General features: G+C 45.3%; 1 long non-coding RNA gene across 2 annotated transcripts in view; it reads left to right on the forward strand.

Moving 5' to 3' along the window:
- Window positions 1-21,848, forward strand: part of LOC135909157 (uncharacterized) — a 279,579-nt gene that overhangs the window by 161,147 nt on the left and 96,584 nt on the right. For both annotated transcript variants that reach the window (XR_011513875.1, XR_011513876.1), the window contains exon 3: window positions 15,954-16,063. This is a non-coding gene — a long non-coding RNA (uncharacterized lncRNA). The remainder of the gene's footprint in view (window positions 1-15,953; window positions 16,064-21,848) is intronic.

The raw sequence follows: 21,848 nt of genomic DNA on the forward strand, positions 1-21,848 counted from the left end.
TGTACGGCTTAGCGAAATAGGCTGCATTTGCTGAGCGTGGTCTCAACATAAGGCGATGTGTGTGGCAAGCAAGGCCAACACCTCCTAGAAATATTTCGTTGGCAAGGCGCGTTTCACTACTATCGCAGAGGCCATAGACCGTAGTTTGCTTGTGCTTTGCACTCTGTATGGAGGGTGTTACCGTCTGCCGAAACTCGCAGCCACCGTTTTCTTCTTGGCCAGTGCGAAGTAATTGCACGTGCGCGTGCGAGCATCACGTGGGCAAGCACTGGCGAGAAGCCCTCGTTCAGGGAAAAAGCGTGGAAAGGAAGGATAATGTGGTTTGGAGGCTGCCTTACGGTAAGGGAGCATGAGTACGCTTGTCGACTAGGACGCACGTCGTCACCAACAATAGCAGAATTAGTGGCAATCCTCCAAGCCATTTATTTTATCAATACATATGAGACAACAACAAAGTGGGTAATTTGTGCGGACTCCTTATCGGCTTTAGCATGTCTTGAAAATATTGATGACGGCCAACCACACGCACGAATAACATTCGCAGTACTGAACAGTTTAACTCAGGATAATGAAAGGAAGCCTGAAGTGATATTACAGTGGGTCCCGGGCCATGCTGGTTTAGCAGGCAACGAACTAGCGGACTCGTTCGCAAAATAGGAACAAAAAGATGCAGACATTCAACTCATCTCTTTATCACCAATGGACACAAAACGCATATTGAGAGTATTTAAGAAAGACTTGTGTATGTCAACATGGATTAATGGAAATACTAAGGAATCAATCCTTTACGAAGTGGACCCTCAACTCAAATGCCAGTTGAATGTACAACTTTCTAAAAGTAGCGAGACACTAAATCCTCGACTGCGCCTTGGGATTGCACACACCAAACATTTCCTATATCGCATCAAACGGGCTCCTTCCCCGGCTTGCTCTTCTGGACACGGCGATGAGGATGTTCGCCATCTACTCCTCGAATGCCCCATACACGAGATGCAAAGACGGCAGCTTGAACAAGAGCTACACTCCACTGATCCTGACCGGCGTTTCTCACTCGCACAATTGCTCGGCCCATGGCCATCGAAAATAGCACAGCGAAAAGCATTGAACGCACTTGAACATTTTTATGAAGAAACATGCATTTTTAACAAAAAGTAGGTATTCCACTGAATAATCACATGATGTTACTATAACGTTCTTCTATTATGTGTAATTATTAGTGCTTGTATATTACGTGTTATGCTCTTTTGTAGTCTGTGCTTGCATTATTTTAACAGTGTGTAATTCCTCATCTGTTTATATTCTCATCGAAGTCTACATCACGGCCGTTTGTGTGTGTTTGTGACTTTGCGAACACATTGTGGCGCAACTTGCATGTGACTTTTATATTGTTATGTTCATGGGCGTATAGGACTGTGCTGTGGATTTTTCACCTATGAAGTGATTTCTTTTCATTTTCCTACATATGCTTTATATTGTTGTTTCCGCTATGAGAAAAGGAGTAGCCGTCACCATTATAAGGGGACTACGTCTCTTTCTGTTATGTTCATATGAATAAACAGAAAAGGGAGAGTCCACTAGGGACATCCCATAATAAAGCATTCAGAATTTGACGTAAGCCTGCCGAAACGCAGTGGAGGTTTCCTTTCTGACATAAGCAATATTTCAGAATTCGTGCCTTATTATTACGGAAGCCGCCAGCCCCCACTCTAATGCGTGTAATGCGTGCTCGCAATACTGCTTTGAGCTAAGCATCCTTATGTGCGCTAGCATTGAACGTAAATCAGGAAATAGCATAATAATAACTCCTTAGTGTAAACATTATTTGACGAACAACATTTTATCCTGCTGAATATTGTCGATCGTGTAAGGCTTATGACGAATACACTCGAACGCATACGCGTGGAACATGTTCCTTAGTTCAGGACAACATATGTTCCTTACCTAACGAAATGTTTTCTTTCGTGACGACGGGTGAAGGGGGCTTTCAGAATAAGCTTGCTTCCTCCTTCGCAGTAACGAAGCATGAAATGCTTCCCACAATAGGCTAGGAAGTGGCCCAAGGAATAGTAAGTTTCACAATTTGTATCTCACTCATTCACTCGATTGCTCCATGAAGCAATCATGAACGTAAAGTCGGCGCATCTTAGCAACGTTTGTGCTATTTTCACCCACAATGTTACGCACACGTACGTCGCAGCACAGATAGGCCTGCCTTTCGACAGTGATAAGGACGACTCGAGCATGTTGTGAGAAAATCTTGCGACGCAGTCTATTCTCTTTTTCTTCTGAAAGCTGAATGATTACTGAATGGGCTAGCCGACCTCAAAGTTTGGTACGCTGTTCTATGTGCAACATATGACGGGTAGATATACATAAGAAAAATCAGAGAACTTGACCACATTGGACCTTGTTTATTACCTTACACCGCGGAAGCGGCAACAAAAGGCAGAAGGGGAGCAACAACGAGTGCTTATATTGTAAGCTCGCATTGGCAAAAGAACGTGGACAAATGAGAAGCGGTAGATTGGAGATGTGCTAAATTACAACCGACAGAGTTGCGAGTTAGCCCTCATCCGGTACAGTGCTTGCTACTTGTGCTTGTATTTCTGCGCTCCTTTGTTTATAGCAGAAAGATGCACCAACTCGGCCACCTGTAAATTTAACACGCTACAACGCTTAAAGGGGGGCCACGCAGCCCCCTCGTCTTTAGAAAGCGCATCAGGTGCACTGAAGTGAGGACGAGAAATACGGAAGATTTTGTAACGATGGTGGAGGTGATAATTAATTACATAATTAGCTATTTACTTCATTTTTATTAACATTTTAATTTATGTATATATTTATTTAAATTCTAGTTAATTTGTTTATGTTACAGATAGTATATATTTCATAATGTTAAAGTAATACCATGCGTAGACATCATAACAATAATGAATTCTGCCTTATTTTTGCCGCTGAGGATTAAAAAGTTCGCCGATGCCAAAGGAAATTAAGAACCAATAATCAAGTGCTTATTTAACGCGATGGTCATTTTCTCTGTCGAGTCTCTTGTATTCTTCTGTGTCTGTCTTTGCTTGCGTGCGCAGTGTTTCGACGGAAGCGTGCGTATTGTCGTCATTTAAGACCAGTTTGCGACGATAAAGTAGATACTAAGGTGTTTTGTACCAAGCACAAAAACGCGTATGGGAAAATGTGACACGATTTGATAATTTAAACCCGATCTAGTATTTATTCCTCAGGCAATAATTCTCTACGGCTTGTGTGCGCCGACTCGAGTTCAGGAAGTGCGCGAAGGTACTTTTCCCAATCCAATGGAAATATGGCGTTCCATGTCAGACTGCAAGCGCCGGACATGACCGGCGTTAGCAATAAGCATAGGCTGCAGTGGTTACGCTTTTACGTTTTTTTGAAAATTGCCCTGTTTCTCCGGTTCTTAAATAAATTATATATACCGCGCAATAGCGGACGGAGGACGGGAAGAAGGAATGAACGGACACAAAAGGAGGAAGAGGCAGCCCTGCGTCCTCCATCCACTGCTTCGCTATATTTATAATGGATGAACGACTAGACTGGCTCCACACTTTATGTTTTTTTTTTTGTGGAGGCTTTCCCCTTAATATACACTTTTTGTGGTTTTCGTTAATAGCATGTTTTGCAGCTGTTACCTGCTTAGCCTGTTCAATAAAATTGGCATCACGTGTAACAACAGCCATTTCATCGTACTCGTATTATCTCAGTAGCCGGAATTTGAGCACTGGCGTCTTTAAAAGCAGTGCAGAGGAAACCTGATAACCGTGGTCCCACCCGCGGTTGACTACCTTATATTTGAGGGAAGGGGAAAGGGGGAACGAAAGATAAGATGCAGAAGTAAAGTCGCGTCGCGCATACCCGCTGATGAATGTTCGCTCACGTATATGTAGTAACAAGCGCTCGCATTTGCCATCGACAAGAGCGTTAGCGCTCATGTTGCCTTGAGCATGCTAGAGTTATTCGGTCGGCCAAGGGTCCAGGTCATTTGTTTCGGAGAATGATCTATCATCTAAGCGGCTGAGGCTAGTGCGCAGGGCATATCGCTGAGAGTCAAAGAATCGACTGTGACGCAGAATGTGGTCTACAGTTTCATCGTATCGCCGGCCATTCGGATGAGGAGCGAACGAATAAGCGCTCGTGAAAGCTTCGCCCATGCACCGGCGGCACGTTAAAGATGTTTCACGATGGGAGAGTAGGGTGGCAGGCAAAGCCAGAAGTCGGGCATCAAAGAATGCAATCGACACTTGACGAAAGTTGGCGAATTTCATTGCCGATGTGCGATGCAATGCGCAAGTCAGCAAAGTTGCCACACTGCATCGGTTCTTGACGGTTATCTAGGCACGCACTGATTTTGTTGGTGAGCCGAACGCGCAGGTTCATTTACCCTCCCATTGACAAAGCTCAAGATCGGTGAGTGCCAACAATTCGACTTCCGCATGTTATGACATGGACAGCAGTTGAACTTGCGGCTCTTCAAGGCGCCCTTGACTAGGTGCTTCGACAGTAGCCTATATATATCGGACGTGCTTTTCTTTTTCTTTTTTTTGCGATTCAAAGGCTACAAAATCCTTTCGTCATGGCTTTCGTGAGCAACTAGTGTATGAAAACTAGGTGTGGTCACTGCGAATCTTTCGATAATGGCAATCATATTATATTTCAGCGGCTTCCCAGTAAATGCGCAATTGAAACTAAGCCGTCAAAATCATTCGGCGCGAAGTGATGTGAATTCGTAACCACTTACGCATAGTGAGGATGCTCGACTGTCGATGTGAAGTACACATGCAAACATGCATATACAATCATTAAGAATTTTACAGACCTTCGCACTAGGCTTGATCACATAACTTTTTATTTCACTGAACGTTTTCGCACTGACTATAAATGTAACAGGTTCAGCTGTGCTTTTGAATCTATTTAGCCAGTGTTGATTACTAGTCAGATGGTAAATCTATTTTTCTTCTGTGTAATGAAAAGAAACATCGCGTTATACATGACCTTAGTCGTTGGTGATCTACTTTTCTGGTCATTCCATGTCGCCTGCGAATACTTACGACTATCATCGGTGATATTATACATGAAAGTTGTATGAAATCCGAGATGGAGTTAGTCTTTAGTGACGAATGCACAAAGACAAATAAGATTACTAAAAGCATCACCTCGGTGCATAGAGCCTCCGAGGAAAAAAAAGTAAAAACCTGGAGGCTGGCTGGGTATTTTGGGTAGCGCGGGCGTATATCACGTGGAAGTGGCCTGTGGCAGCGTGCCAGCGTCCGAGTTTGTTGCAGTAATACCCGATGCCCGCGAATACGCCTACAGGCTCCCAGTGAATCTGCTTGGTCACTTCCTGCGTAGATGTTGCTCTGGCACGTCTAAAGTGCCTTACGATCGAGAAAAAGAAACAAAACAGATATCATCACTTCAGGTTAGAACTTCAGAAAAAAAATTTAATGGCGTAAGCCTTGGCCCATTTGCCATATTTATTTATTTATTTATTTATTTATTTATACTATCTTAAACTTAACCTCAGAAGCTACCAGTATAGTGGGATAGTTAGGTTCTTGCGATTTTTCGTGGGTCATTTACATGGCACTATGGGCTATTAGAACTATCGACAGCACGAACACTGTGATTCGTCGGTAGCTTATCCAGGCGTAAAATAAATGCTCTCGGGACATTTCAGTTCTATTAATAGCAGGAGTAGTAGCAGTGGTAGAAATAATTAGTAGTTGTAGCGGTTGCAGTACAGTAGTAATTGTAGTAGTAAACGTACTAGTAGTTGTACTAGTAGTAGTAGTAGTAGCAATATTTATTTGGTCTGTTACACGTGTTAACATAGCACAACTGTATCTGAAAGAGGCCGTAGGGTATATATTTAATCAAGGGATTGATGAGAGTTCGTCTGGTCAGGCATGGAATGAGGAGAATCAGGGCCACTGACCAAATCTGATGAATTATCTTACGTTTCGGAACCGCGTACGGTTTCCTTGTACACTGAGTTGGACAGGAAATTGTCGTCACTTATGTAGGCAGCACGTGACGTAACGAGCCTGCGTAAATGGTAGCTATAGTCTCTGCTGTCCGGTTCATCGTCGACTGCATGATTAGCAATTCGAGCAGCCGCCGGCATGACATGTTCTTTTCCTTAGCGACAACAGTGCCGTTGTCCCAGTCTACCTTGTGATGATTTTGCGCATGCTCGGCAATGGCGTTCGTCGTGTAACTCTTCTTACTTCACGTTTGTGGTCCCTGAGCCGTCAGGAAAACTTCCCTGTTTCGCCATTATATGCTTGATCGCAATCAGCGCACGGCACCTTATACAGGACTCCTGGGAATCATTCAATCGGCAACTTGCCTTTGACATTCATAAGCTGGTTCCGGAGCTTTCTGGTCGGGATGTGGGCAATGCGCAAGTCGTGTTTGGAAAACACGCGCTACAATGCCTCGCTGATATCTTGGACGTAAGGGATGGCTGCACGTGCACAAATTGTGTTTCTCTGTGGCTTGGCTGTAATATCCGCTTCTCGGTCCTGCATATGAAACGACTAGGGTAGCCGTTGCGGATTAGCTCACGGTGGAACGTCCGTAATTCATTGTTCAATGACTCGCCCCCGGCGCGGACGCGCACTGCGCGTTTTATCAAGGACGATTATACGGACGTCTTGTGGCAGACAGGATGACAGAACCTAAACCTGAGGTGTGCGTGGGCTTCGTGTAAACCGAGAAGGCGAGAGTGCGCTCATACCGGAGGACCAGTACATCCAAGAAACCCAGCAAGTTGTCCCTCTCGTGTTCAACAGTGAACTGTATGTGCGCATTTTGTGCGTTCAGGCAGTCCAGGAAGCATGGGATGTGCTGCTTCTTCAAAATACAGAAGCACTCATCCACGTAACGATATAAAAAATTTAAGGTGTCGGGTTGAACGTGGCCAGTATACCTTTTCTTACAAGGCTTCCATTACTCGATTGGCCGCGGTAATATATATCGACGCTCCCATAGTTGTGCCAAACGTTTGCTGATAAAAGGCTGCCACCATAAGAAAAGTACGTGTTGCTTAGACAAAACCGCAACAGCTCGCTATGTTCCGGGATGTGAAAGGGCGTGTGACCAGGAAGACCTTAATACCGAATTAATACTGAAGTTGGACTTCTTACTAAAAAAATGGCTGTGGCTTAGCTAAGGTTAAGCCCAGAATGCGAAGCATACTAGCCTTTATTTTAACGCGACAGCGTTAAGGAGCTCGTGTCGCAGAAAGGCCGGTGTCGTCAGCGTCGGCTCAGGCGCGCGGCGCTTGCTCAGGCGCACAGTTCGTTGTCGCGCCGAACGCTGCGTTGCTCGACGCTCACCGCGTCCGATGCGGGGCGCGTTGTCGCTGCGCAGTAGCAAAGCCACCTAGAAACAGTCTCTGTAGCACGCCGCAACCTTCGCTTCTCACTCCAACGAGCAGCTCTGTCTCCAGGAGGCATCTCACCTCGTGAGTGTCTAGCAGAGGCAAGCGCAGCTGCTTATATACCGCCGCGACGCCGCGAGCGACGGCGCGAGTTGGAGCCCCGTTTCTCCTCTGTCGTGACGTCACGGTGTCACGTGGTCAGCCTTGAAGGCGACGCCGCCGCGCCTGAGGAGCTGGGTTGAGCTCTAGTAATATGCTTCGCATAATATACATGAAATGTGCAAATAATAATGGCATATGCGCTGTTGGACTAGCCTAAACATTACGAACAAAATAAGCGAAATATTAAGCGTAACAAGAAAAATTTATATGAATGTATATTTCATCCGACGCAACCGCATGTTAAGCTCAACGTCAAAAAGGGTAGTGTGAGAGAGGGCTAGCGCTCACCTGTCAAGCGTGGCACTATCGCGCACAAGCAGAAGTCGGCAGCATACTGCCGTCTGTGTACTCTGCTTCACACCGCATCCCTTCTATTCGTTGTAGCCACAAGTGTTTAGGAAATGCTATGCGCATGTATTCAGGAGACGAGCGAAAAAGTTTGCGATAGACGTGCAACTTATGAGTGACGATCGCTAGCTTGAGACCCTCAAGAAGAATAGAGAGTTTTAGTACAGAGTAAAACCCTTGCGTTAGCGTTAGCGTGCGACGCAACGCTAACGCAAAGAAAGACTGCACTGCGCGGCACAAGGTAGTGTTTTAGAATAGCGGATCGGAGAAAAGCGTTAACGATAACGCAAACAAATACAGCGCCATCTAGATGTAAAGACACAAAGTACTGGAAAGCCAAATCCACGCAAAATGTCGAGCTTATCCAATGCCGAATCCGCAAGTGTGTCCCTAAGTCAAGCTTATCGGAAGCCACAGTCGCTGCGTTAATTACGCATGTAGGTGTTTGGTTTGAGCGTTGTTTTGTCGAGAGTCGCGAAACATACCGATTAATCTTGGCATGCTGCGATCGAGTGTTCTGTGGGACCCATATTACGTGTCCTTTTTAAGTTGGGATGACATAGACACCCTCATGCTTCGGGAATGAGAGCGACCGCGCAGGTTCTACGTGTCCTCAAGATCCACTCAACGTCGAAGCTATACCGGAGGGGACGTTACGCCGGCAATTTCTCTTCCAGAAAGCGGATTTCCCACTTCTTTCCAATTTTTTGCAACGGACGCCCACCTTGACGTCCATCCGTATGCATTCAAGGCAAAAACCTCCTTCACGAGGTTCATATCGTCGTCGTTGGTAAAACGCACACGCATTGTGACCACAGCACCGACCACACTACTCTGTTTTGCCGCGGAAAACATGACATGCATCGGTTCCACATGCGGCTTTACACCAAGCGAACGAGCGAAATACACTTGGGCGCCATCTCGAAGCGGATACAGCAAGCAGATTTAGCAAACCCATAGAGTTGTTCTAACTCTATGAGCAAACCCTCTCGTTAAGCCTACTGCGCCGCTAATCGAGAACGTATATCGTAAACAACGCCCATTTGTCACCTGTGCACCGCTGCCGAAGCATCATCACACAAATCAAAGGCGAACACGAGCATTAGTGGGGAAGGATAGAGCCTAGCAGTGCAGGCAGACGGCTCGATAGATCCGAAGCGGGCTGCTCTCACTTCGACTGGCACCGCCATCTTGCCGTACGTAAGGCTCCCCTTGCGTGCGTTAGCGTTCAACGCTAAATCCTAAAAATAGCGTACGTACGTAAGAGCTCCAGCAGCGTTTACGTATAGCGCATGCGCAGTGTGGTGCACGCAACGCTAACGCTAACGCTAACTCTTTGCGTTTGCTGCTTTACGCTATACTAAAACTCTCTAATGATGCAAATTATGCGCAGTGGCAGTTGCCCTAACCTGCCGCGAGCAACGTTCTGAAGGCACTGGGTACGAAAGTTTACTACCTGGCATTGCAGACCGCCCTATCTTGCCAACGTCGCTATTGTACACAACGGTATTTATGCATATTACAGAAACTGCAAAAGCGCAAACACCACTTAACTCGATGCCGTCTTGGTTCTGAATGTACGTATCTAAACTGACTGGCTGGCCGACAAACTCAGTGTTGTGGAGCAACGGATTATCAGATACGTAATGTAATTGTTACTCATTAGTAATGTGGGTTTCCTTAATGACAGACAATAATTTAGGCCAAATTTAGGGCAGGAAAAACAGACTACCGTTCAAATACATAAAATGCCCGTAATTGGTAGGATCCGTATCCAAACATTCATCTGTAGTTTCACGACAAACATGTATCCGAGAAATTAACTCATTTGTTCAACTTAGGTCCTTTAACAATCGCAGACAGTGGTATCGCCTTGTGGCGCCTTACGTCGTCGCTAAAAAAAATCATGCGCGAATGATGTGGAATAGAATCTTTACTGCCAGATAAACCGTTTCCGACCACCTGGGTTCCCTAAGGAGTAATTATTTCGCTACCCTAAAAATCAATTGCAAGAACCATAACGAAGGTAAAAAAAAATAAATTATGGGGTTTCACGTGCCAAAACCACTTTCTGATTATGTGGCACGCCGTAGTGGAGTACTCCGGAAATTTCGACCACCTGGGGTTCTTTAACGTACACCTAAATCTAAGTACAGGGGTGTTTTCGCATTTCGCCCACATCGAAATGCGGCCGCTGTGGCCGGGATTCGATCCCGCGACCTCAACTCAGCAGCCTAACACCATAGCCACTGAGCAACCACGGCGGGTTGTAAAGAAGGTAGTCGTCAAATACTACACCATGGAAGCCGATTCCTGTTCTGGGGTAGAAGTGTCTTGTGATGCTCAGCGGGCCTTCCTAATTTGGTTGAAACTGGCCTAACATAGTCCGACGCAGTCCCGGCGATTTATATGTTTATTTATTTGCCACTTTGAGGTACCACTCCAAGCCTTAATGTGTAATAAGGACCTTGAGTATAGAAGGCCCAATCTGTGCGTCAGGCCACCAGGAGAGAATACGATACTCGAAAGGCTTATGACCCTTGCTTCGCAATGCCTGAAAATTTCAAATGAGCTGTAAGAATGCCAATCGTAGGAATCTTTAGGAAGTGAGACGTTCAAGAGTAAACAAATTATAGGCCCATTTGCTTTCACTCAGTTTTGCGCAAAATCTTCACCAAGGTAATTTCAAACAGCACCAGGTGACCCCTTCATTCCAATCAACCAGGCTGGCTTCAGGAAGGGGTATCTTACAATGGATTCTACACATAGTATGCACGTGCGTCATTCAACGATACTCCGCGGCTTCCGGCAGCACTATGTTCGGGAACCTATAGGCTTATGTAGCCTATGCGCGCGCCTGTTGCTAAGGTACCCCAAGATGGCGAAAGGTAGCGAAAGCCTACGACAGCAGCGGATGTGACGTAACGTGCATACTATGTATACACGTCATCAGCCAGATAATTGAGAAATCGCTCTACATGGCTTTGCTACATTACGAAAAGGCACTTGATTCCGTAGATATATCGCCACTCGTGGAGGCATTGCGTAGTCAAGAAAAACAGGAAGCATACTTCAAAAGCTTCGCAAACAGCTTTAAAGGTTTACGCCAACCGTAATCCTCTACAAGAAAAGGGAAAAACATAGCATTTAAAAAAGAGCAAGGAATCAGACTCTTTCCGATGCTGTTCACTGCATACATAGGGAAGGTATTCAAGCTAATAGAGTGACAAGAATTAGGAATGAGCATCAACGGCCAATCAACCCGCAACGTGTGGCTTGAAGATGGCATTTTCACGTTCAGCAACGCTGGACATGACCTGCAAGAAATTATTAATGCGACAAAGTGCAAGAGTAGAGTTGAATATTTATAAGCAGATGATGAATGCAATGTTCAATAGCCTAGCAAAAGAACGACAATTCATGATTACCTGCCAGTCCCTAGAATATGTATGGCCGTACACTTATCTTAGCCAATTACTCACAGGAGACCCTTACTATAAGTAGGAAATTTCCTGAAAAATAAAATTCGGTTGGACCTTACCCGGCCGGCATGACCAAAAGAATTTGCTATTGTGCTAGGTAACACGTCTTATATAAATGAAAGAGCACAAATGGGCACGCTCGCCACCACGCACACACTCACATACCTTGCACCCTTTCCGGTGTCTGTCTGTCTGTCTGTCTGTCTGTCTGTCTGTCTGTCTGTCTGTCTGTCTGTCTGTCTGTCTGTCTGTCTGTCTGTCTGTCTGTCTGTCTGTCTGTCTGTCTGTCTGGACGTCCGTCCGTCCGTCCGTCCGTCCGTCCGTCCGTCCGTCTGTCTGTCTGTCTGTCTGTCTGTCTGTCTGTCTGTCTGTCTGTCTGTCTGTCTGTCTGTCTGTCTGTCTGTCTGTCTGTCTGTCTGTCTGTCTGTCTGTCTGTCTGTCTGTCTGTCTGTCTGTCTGTCTGTCTGTCTGTCTGTCTGTCTGTCTGTCTGTCTGTCTGTCTGTCTGTCTGTCTGTCTGTCTGTCTGTCTGTCTGTCTGTCTGTCTGTCTGTCTGTCTGTCTGTCTGTCTGTCTGTCTGTCTGTCTGTCTGTCTGTCTGTCTGTCTGTCTGTCTGTCTGTCTGTCTGTCTGTCTGTCTGTCTGTCTGTCTGTCTGTCTGTCTGTCTGTCTGTCTGTCTGTCTGTCTGTCTGTCTGTCTGTCCGTCCGTCCGTCCGTCCGTCCGTCTGCCTGTCTGTGTGTCTGTCTAACCCTTTCGCCTTCTAAGAAACCGAAGCTTATTCAACAAAAACACTAATTTCCTAGATGCACTTACACACATCATGTTTTTAGTTTGCATCGGCATATTATATGCAAACGGCAAACGCAAATTCAGTACTGCGAAATGCAACATTACAAAACGTGCTACATCTCTATGCTGCAACCTACATAGTTTACTAAATATTCATAGTAAATATGTAACCAATGTTAACAAAAGCAGTGAAAAAGAAAGAAAGCCGTTTGTTAAAGTTCCGACGTATTTCACCATCGACAGCATCGATATTTACTGGGCAGAGCATCGCGCTACTTTGCTGAAGTAACTGGGCTCGAAACCAACAGTTGGGCCAACTTGGATAACGCGATACGCGACACATGGTCATGTTTCACCCTTCAAAGAACCTCTTTCACACAAACTTTGCTCACGGGGCACTTGTCACTAGGTAGATGTGCCGCTTTTTAATGACAAAAAGCAATACCTAACACTTTTCCGGTGGTGGGCGGAATCAAACCCGCGTCATATATATTCAATCTTGCCAGGAAGGAAGGAAGGGAGGAAAAAGCGGTGAAGGAAAGGCAGGGAGGTTAACCAGTTTAGCTTAACCGGTTTGCTACCCTACACATGGGAGAGGGATGGGGGCGATGAAAGATGGGGAGGCGGGAGAGGGAGAGAGAGCACATAGCACAGCACACACACATCGTCCGTTAGAGTCCATCAATCTGGCATGGTACGATGGTACGTTATATCACTGTCACAACCACTTGTCCAATCCCGTCTCTTGAATATACATTGTGCCTGTATTGATATTTAGCAAAGCATTGCGTGTGCCGCTTTCAATTGTGTCGTTTCCAACAATGTTGCCTGCGCCGCGTGTTGTTTATTGTATTTATAGAGATTTTAACGTCTATGCTCACATTATTCAGAAGTACTGAATAAAACTTCGTTTGAAAAACAGCGCCAATGTCGTGGATTCTTTATATATTTCAACGTGCTAATGTTAGAACGTGAGAATTACTGCACTCCCGAAACAGAGTTACCACAACAACTGCCTATATATATACCCAGTTAATGTCTTTTTTACCTTTCCTAGCTTCCTTATTTCAGGTTTTTTTTTAATTCTTGACCTGCGTGGAATATAATGATGTACAAGGGGGTTGGCTTCAGCTTGATACCATCGTTGTTTTTTTTTCCTTCTCTATCATCTAACTGGAAGGCAGAAGAAGTGGTTCTCTTATAATGCAGGTGACACTGGTTCACTGAAGGCAACGTTATATCACATATGTTGCTCGTGAGAAATCGACACGAGAGTCGCTAATATGCTACAATGGGTTATAGCCTGAAAAATGTACGTGGCACTCTTTATTAGCCTGTCCTGGAAACTCTGAACTCTTCTAGCCTCAATTAAGCTTCTTTTTCGAAAAATCAATACTGACAATTTAGAAGCAAATAGATATCCCGGAGCATTTTCTGCGCACTCTGAAAAGACATGTTTGCATGTTGCTTGCGAGTTGATATATCTTGGGAACTTTGAAACAGTACATTACTATTGAAAATTCCTTTGTGATGTACTTAGCAATTTCTTCTTCAGGACCTGTTCGAAAAACTTTAGACGATGAAATTGAGAGGTTAGGCCAGCCGCTCAAATGTGACGTGGCTTTCTAGAGAAAGGCGCCTCCACAAGGATGCTACGAAGACTGCAAGACATTTCGACGCCGGCTCAATAATGGCCAGCATAAGTCATTAGCATGCAGGTTAGACTACCAGTAAATCATACCGATATAACCGCCTGGTTTCCCCGTAGTAGAGTCAGCTTGAAATTGTGCTTAATGGCACCCTACACCCCTTACGCATGATCATGAAAATGTTGCCACGAGGCAGTGCAGTGCAGCGGAAACGTCGCGATAATTAGCGCTGCCCACTTTCGACCTTGAAGATAAGCGGCGAAAGTTTTGCATCAGAGACTACTTCTCCCAGTATACAAAATGAGATGCGTTCAGTGCAGCTTGCATCGGCTGCGGCTCGTAGGGGATTCAGCGACGGTTCCTGCGCTCTCAGCGTGCGAAGGAAAAACCGCAGTTGCTACGCTGACGACCTTTGCGAATGTTTCGTGATGGGACGCTCGCACATTGCTGTGTTAGTAGCCGGGCTGTTACTTTCCACTCGCACGAGCTGAGTGTTCGATTCACCTTGGCTTGAGGAAGCAAGCCGTCATCCGTGCTCATTGCGCCACTCACACATATTATTTGCGAGATTCCATTGGCTACCGAATGTGAGGCAGCGTGGCAGAGCGTAATGTGCGCCTGTGGGTAATGAATTTAAATTGCCTGGAAGGCCTCTATTTCGAGTAGGCTACGGAAATACAAATATCTTTCTATATATTTCACTGCGGCTGCTTAAATTTCTCGAAGGCAGGCATTGTTCATCAGCAAACAGAACGTCTGATAGGGGTGTTATTAGGAGCAAAATGCTCGTTACGCTTCAAGTGTGTATGACTTTGAGATGTATGTCTCAGTAATTTATTTAATAAATAAATATATATATTACATAGACATACAGACTGACCGAGTGACAGCATACGATCAATCGACTGATTTCAGTACCTAGCCTCACGGTGTGTATTGCGCTCGTCGTGGTTTGTCATCAACCATCCCTTTCACCCGCTGAGCCAAGTGCGGCTGGTTCGACTTCGAGCCTAGACGATCTCATTTCACTAAGTCGCAGTGGGCAAAATAGATGCGCGCTAAGGCGTGTGTGACTGTACAGTCGCCGCTTTGAAGCGTAAAATCACAGCGGACACAACAGTGCCTTTTAATTGAAATATGAAGGTAATACAGTAAGTGAAATGAAAGTGCAAGAAAATATAACTTGTCATGCAAACGCATACAGACTTTTAGACAAAAATAAAAAGAGCAATTATTCCAGCTCGTCTCTACGAGCAAGAATTTTGTTACGAAGATGTTGGGGCGTGAGTGTGCGAGATGTTTTTGTCCACATGGGTGTTTCCATCATCCCCATCATCGTACTTATGCTCAACCGCCAGTCAAAACACTTCTCCCTAGATTCCTCAATGAATACTGCGCTCGAAATCTCAGTATACGCTAATGTTCTTGCACTCCTGGCCAGAGGAGAATGCGTCTGCCCCTGCCGCGACTCGCACCCGCGACCTCGTGTACCGCAGCGGTCTAGTGCAGTAAGTATACCGCTGTATACTGTACAGTGTGGTATAGACTGCTGTAGGCTTGTATAGCCACACTGCCTGCCATCCAGCCAATTTAGTGATGTCTTCAGGTGTGTGTCTGTGTGATGGTTGTCCGCATAAAGTGTGTTCGCTGTATTTAGTATGGCGTGGTTGATATCTCTTCTTAAAACCAAATAGCAATATTTAATGCTGGGCTATGGATGAAGGAACAATAGCCAACTTTTTCTGGCTACTGTGCACAATGCGTGCCAGTAAACACAAGTAACCAAACCCGCCATGGTTGCTAAGTGGCGATGGTGTTGGTCTGCTGAGCACGAGGTCGCGGGATCAAATCCCGGCCATGGCGGCCGCATTTCGATGGGGGCGAAATGCGAAAACACGCGTGTACTTAGATTTAGGTGCACGTTAAAGAACCCCAGGTGGTCGAAATTTCCGGAGTCCTCCACTACGGCGTGCCTCATAATCAGAAAGTGGTTTTGGCACGTAAAACCCCATAATTTAATTTATTAACAAGGAACCAAAAATATTCTGTCATAAAGATTTGTGATGGGGCCCGCAACCTTCGGTAACTGAAACGTACGTTTTTCAGGTGCTTCTGGGACAGGTTACCAAGTGCACGAGGCGGCGTTCATGGCCGGAAATGATTGCGCCATCCCCCGTCACCCCCTTACCATCAACAAGTTCAACGTGTCGTAAGCGGTAAGCAGCCTCACATCTACTTCACAGCGGCGTCTACCATATCCTGCATGATTTGAAATCCATTTACTTCTGCATTCAATTATATAGGAGGCCCTTTCGTCTATTCGTTGACATCTTGACATCCGGTCTGTTCTACTTCACGCATAAAAACAAATCCACTCTATAGATAGACTCCCTATAAAAGGCACTATCACAGAAAATAATTATCGCGAACAATCTTATCGAAAAAAACGAGAGAGATCTAACTTTAACTTAACGAACTAACAAGCGCACATGCACTATCATTTAAAAAAAACCTTGCCTTTCGTCTGAAAGTGCTATTTGTATTTATGAAATTTGCGATAGAACACCGCCTTCTTCCTCAAATTCATTTCCTTGCTTCAGTCATGCCCTAAAACAACAATGAGTCTCGAAAGAAGGGCTCAGGTGCTGATGGCGCCGAGCTTGGCACATTGCGATCACACCGCACTCTCGCCGTCGGCAACGCGAACAACAATGAAATAGCTCGCATAAAACTTCGTAATCCTTGGATTTCTGGCAAAAAAAACTGAGATTGTAAAAAAAAAGAAAAGGAATGAAAGAGGAGCAGGATGCCATTGTCTCATACATATTCCGCATGCACGTGGAAAACTTTGTACTAGCCAATGAGCAAAACTCGCTGAAACAGAAAAGTCATCGCGCACCGAACGCGTACCTCGAGAGGGGCAACCGCGGCGGCGTTCGCAGGAAATCCCTGAGCGCTATCCAGTGCCCAACATTTCTCGCTGCACCTGCTCTAAGTTGGCGTGCCATTGCTGCGAGCGGCACAAGGTCTCCGCGTGGGGGAACGAGGACGTCGACGTGCACCCGCGGTACGTTTCACACTCTGCAAAGAACAGCATATAGCGGTCCAGATTCATCCTCGCCAGAGGAGACGACAATTCGATCTTCGCACGAGAGAAGAAAAAAAAAAGGAAAAACGGAAGTGCGGGAAAAAGGGGGAATGTAGGAGATTGGAGGGCACAGTGAGATCGCATTTTCAAAGCTTGCTAGATGCCCGAAAGCAACGTAGACGGCATTGGAAAGAGAGGAGCAAGGAAATAACGCGAGAATCGCTTGTATTTTCGGGAGGGGGCAAGGAAGGGAACGGCAAGATTTAAAGTGCTCGCATACAGGAGAAGCACTTGGAGACTACTGTGTCAGCGGATGGATGCGGCCGCCTGGAAACCAGACGCCGTTTCCCGTCCGAGAAGGCGCGGAGCGCCTGGTGACCAAGGAGTACGACGATTTCAAAGCTAAGCAAACAAGCAAGCAAGCTAGCAAGCGAACGAACCGAGTAACGGTGCGAAAAAAAAAGAAAGGAGGCAGGCGGTGGCAGAAACGACAAGTTGCTATCAACAGCCTGCCAACAGAAACAGCGGGATGAGTGGTCCCGCGGCTTCGGCGGGGCGGCGGTTTCACTCCGCGACGCCATATCGCCTTACCCGTATGCGCACTCGTATACAACCGAATTCGCGAGGGCGCGCGCAATCTCGCTAAAACTTTCGAGCGGCTTGCAACTGTGCCCGATGCGGCTTTAGGAGGCGACGAGCAACGCGAATTGTTTGCCGGCGCGAAGTTGTGCGGTTCGTACACAGGCATGTGCAGCCGCCGCCGGAGGGGGGTGATACAGCGTCCCCGCGGACTTAGGAGTCGTTCTGGAACGCGGCGTGGTATCCTGCGACCGTGGAATAGAGATGTTGTATAAGCGCTACGCACGGAGTGGGCCTGCGTATAGAACAGCTACGAATGTCGGGGAGTTCTAATTCCCTGCTAATGCGAGAGAGCGTGCTCGAGGCCGCAGACAATTGCCGCGAACTTCGGGGCGAGCGCGACCGTGCGTGCGCTATAATTGTGCAGACACGCGGCGCCCGCGCGATTTTCAGAAAGTGGCGGTTGCGCTATAGCTTCAAGATTTTGCTGCCAGATTTTTCCGGGCATCCTCGAAGAAAGGCGCACGGCGCCGAATTCTCGGACCGTGAGACAGAAATACAGATGCAGAGATATAAGACTGAAGAGAGCGCGGGGGAACTTGTTGGCTAAGACAGGGAGCTTTTATAGGGATATATACCTTTACTTTACAGAGAGAGCTATCTCCAGACGTTGATAATTGGTCTCGGCAAGCCTTAAGTTATTTGGTACAGAACCTTATTCGGCATCTGTTGAAACTCCGAGTGTCGTGTAGCTCCTATAACGCAAACAATTGGCGCGTTCACCCTTTGTAGAGGCGTGGTTGTGGTAGGCGAACGCAAAAGCTTTCCGCATTTGAAACCTCCACGTGCAGCGGGGCTCGTTATTGCATCGGGACTCGCGAGTGCTGTCGTGATGGCCAACTTCTATAGGAAAGCGTTGAGCAAATGGTGAAGTTGAGCAATAAGTATAATGGTAACCGATAGACTCGTTGTCTTTTCAGTCACAACCAAATGAAGCTGATAGATCATGAAGCCCAGGAATGCAGAAAGCAAATTACATTTACTTTTAATTAAAATGCAGACGTAGTAAGGAAAAGGAAAGCAAAAGTGGACGAAAACACAATTGGCCGCCGGTGGGAGCAGAACCACACGCAATGCTGCTGAAGATTTGGGTTCAGATCTTACCGGCGGAAGGTTGCTTCCTTCATTTAATTCAAGTTATGATATCCAACTTCCAAGTAAAGACAGTTATTTCCACTGTGCTTTTATGGGCGTCATTGTCTGTTGGGCTGATGTCATTGGTGAAGCTGGGCACTTTGCAGTCAAGGCAGGGTGTCACCTCCAATATTCTGGTCCAGTTATTTGCTCTATTCTTTGTTTTTACGGCTCGTGGCTGAAATGAGCATCGAAAATGCAAATTGCATGATGAACTACGCGGTCTTAAGGTTACAGTTTACATTAGGGTGAAGGTCGATCTCGCCATAAGTGATCTTGTTAAGCACAGGCATCAAACTTGACGTTCTTGTGCGCCCTCCCTCCCCCCTCGTAACCACCTAGTACCGTTTTCGAAAAGGCCTACGATTCCTGATGAAAAAGAAAATCGTTCAAGAAACGTCGCTCCACTTCAACTGTACATGTACTATGTAAAGTGCTATCTATCTATCTATCTATCTATCTATCTATCTATCTATCTATCTATCTATCTATCTATCTATCTATCTATCTATCTATCTATCTATCTATCTATCTATCTATCTATCTATCTATCTATCTATCTATCTATCTATCTATCTATCTATCTATCTATCTATCTATCTATCTATCTATCTATCTATCTATCTATCCAGCTATCTATCCAGCTATCTATCCAGCTATCTATCCATCTATCTATCCAGCTATCTATCCAGCTATCTATCCAGCTATCTATCCAGCTATCTATCCAGCTATCTATCCAGCTATCTATCCATCTATCTATCTATCTATCTATCTATCTATCTATCTATCTATCTATCTATCTATCTATCTATCTATCTATCTATCTATCTATCTATCTATCTATCTATCTATCTATCTATCTATCTATCTATCTATCTATCTAACAGCGACCCTGCTCGCGGGGTGGCCGAACCTAAAGAAACTCAAGCCACATCTCGTCAAGGCTGCCGTCATTTTCATGTAGGCTCTACAGAAAAAAAAGTATGCATGCTTTAGCATATGCTAAGGAGGATGGAGGGGAAAGCCTGCGCGCTCGCGAGACATTAATTAAATTACTTGTAATTTTCATCCGAATGCGTTGTTACTTCCTATTACTTGTTTTCTTTCACCAAAGGTCGTGGTTTCGAGCGCCTGAATTAACTTCGCCCTAATTAACACCCAAGGCCGGGGGTCGGACTTTTACCAAAGGTCGTGGGTTCGAGTGCCTTATTTAACACTAAAGGTAGTGGGTTTGCCCCTTAGTTTTCCCTATGTTACCTGGAATCCAACTTGAAGAAATGGCCGATTCGCTAGTGTCTACAAGTTGGCTCGCTCGAATTTCGGTGCCATAACGCCGGACACCCGATTTTTCGATCAATGAGCCATCTAACGCTTTCGCCCTAACAAAGACTTGAGAAGAAGCCAGGGCACAATAGTTGCAATGCGACAAGGAGCTATTCGCTGCCTGAAATGCGGAGTTTCCAAAGCGTTAGCGAATACGTGGGGAATTTTTTTCGCTCTTCAGTTCTGGCAACAATCACGTCCCCTCACAAAGCCGCCCGTCTGCCTCTGCTGCAAGATGCATATCGTAGCTGTAGTTGCATAACAGAAATTGGCACCCCTGAATGTTTGCCTTTCCGTAGGCAATGGTCATGTAGCAGAACCATTGGTTTATCTTCGTATGCTTGTTTGATCCAACTGCTGTTATTCTTCAGCGGGTACGAGACTCAGACGGCATGGTGAAGGTAGTTCGTGGTCGTATATACTGTATATTACATTTACTTAACATATCTGTTGTGCTGTATTATAAATGGGTTGCGGTATAGAGATTGAGATGGGAATTAACACAGATACTGGGGCACTTCGCTATGTCCTCCTGCAGCACCAATGAAAAAAAAAAGAACTATGAAATTGTAGTAATATATATAAACCTGCCGTGGCTGAGAGTTATATTCAAATCTTACGGCTGCTCAGGCCGCTGCTCAAAGGTGGGCTACATATTACAGTATTTAAACCTTCGCTGGAGGTGTACGTTTGCCAACAGGAACGGAAAGTCCAAACACAGCGCAAACTTCAAACTGATTTCTCACAGCAGAAGACGATATACTTCGTTATACAACACCTGCTATCGCAATCTCTACATATACCTGTATCCCAACCATCTCTCTAGCCATCTGGCCATTCAAGTTTTACGTTAGGAAGAAGCTATACCTTTTTTCTAAGGTGGTTTTTAGAACACGGTCCAAGTATATTGTGGGTAACAAAGGGGGGCGGGGGTGCTCATTCAGACTTCCCATTCTATTCTCTAATGTCATTGTTCCTGCGCAGTATTTTGGTCACCGGAGAACAACTTGATAAAATAGATTGATTGATTGATTGATTGATTGATTGATTGATTGATTGATTGATTGATTGATTGATTGATTGATTGATTGATTGTACTCAACATCCCAAATAAACTCTTAGGCTATGAGAGTTGCCGTTAAGCGGTGGGCTCCGGAATGATGTGAACCCCCTGAGGTTCGTTAACGTGTTTTCTTTTTCGCATTTCGCCCTCATATAAATTCGGATGCCACAGCTGGCAATCTAACGCGTGATCTCGTGCTCCACAGACAGAACTCCATAGCCATGGCGGCGGGCGTCCTCAATATGTCGTTGCCGCAGCAGCATTCGGGAGACCTGCAGCTGCGTGACTTACGTATAAAGAAAGCAATTTCGCCGTTGAGCCATCTCTTTTAAGAGCAGCAGGAAAGAGATAGATAGATAGATAGATAGATAGATAGATAGATAGATAGATAGATAGATAGATAGATAGATAGATAGATAGATAGATAGATAGATAGATAGATAGATAGATAGATAGATAGATAGATAGATAGATAGATAGATAGATAGATAGATAGATAGATAGATAGATAGATAGATAGATAGATAGATAGATAGATAGATAGATAGATAGATAGATAGATAGATAGATAGATAGATAGATAGATAGATAGATAGATAGATAGATAGATAGATAGATAGATAGATAGATAGATAGATAGATAGATAGATAGATAGATAGATAGATAGATAGATAGATAGATAGATAGATAGATAGATAGATAGATAGATAGATAGATAGATAGATAGAGATTAACCAGGCCGAGCCTTATTGG

The sequence above is a fragment of the Dermacentor albipictus genome, chromosome 4, assembly GCF_038994185.2.
Source record: "Dermacentor albipictus isolate Rhodes 1998 colony chromosome 4, USDA_Dalb.pri_finalv2, whole genome shotgun sequence".
In the NCBI taxonomy this organism is placed as follows: domain Eukaryota; kingdom Metazoa; phylum Arthropoda; class Arachnida; order Ixodida; family Ixodidae; genus Dermacentor; species Dermacentor albipictus.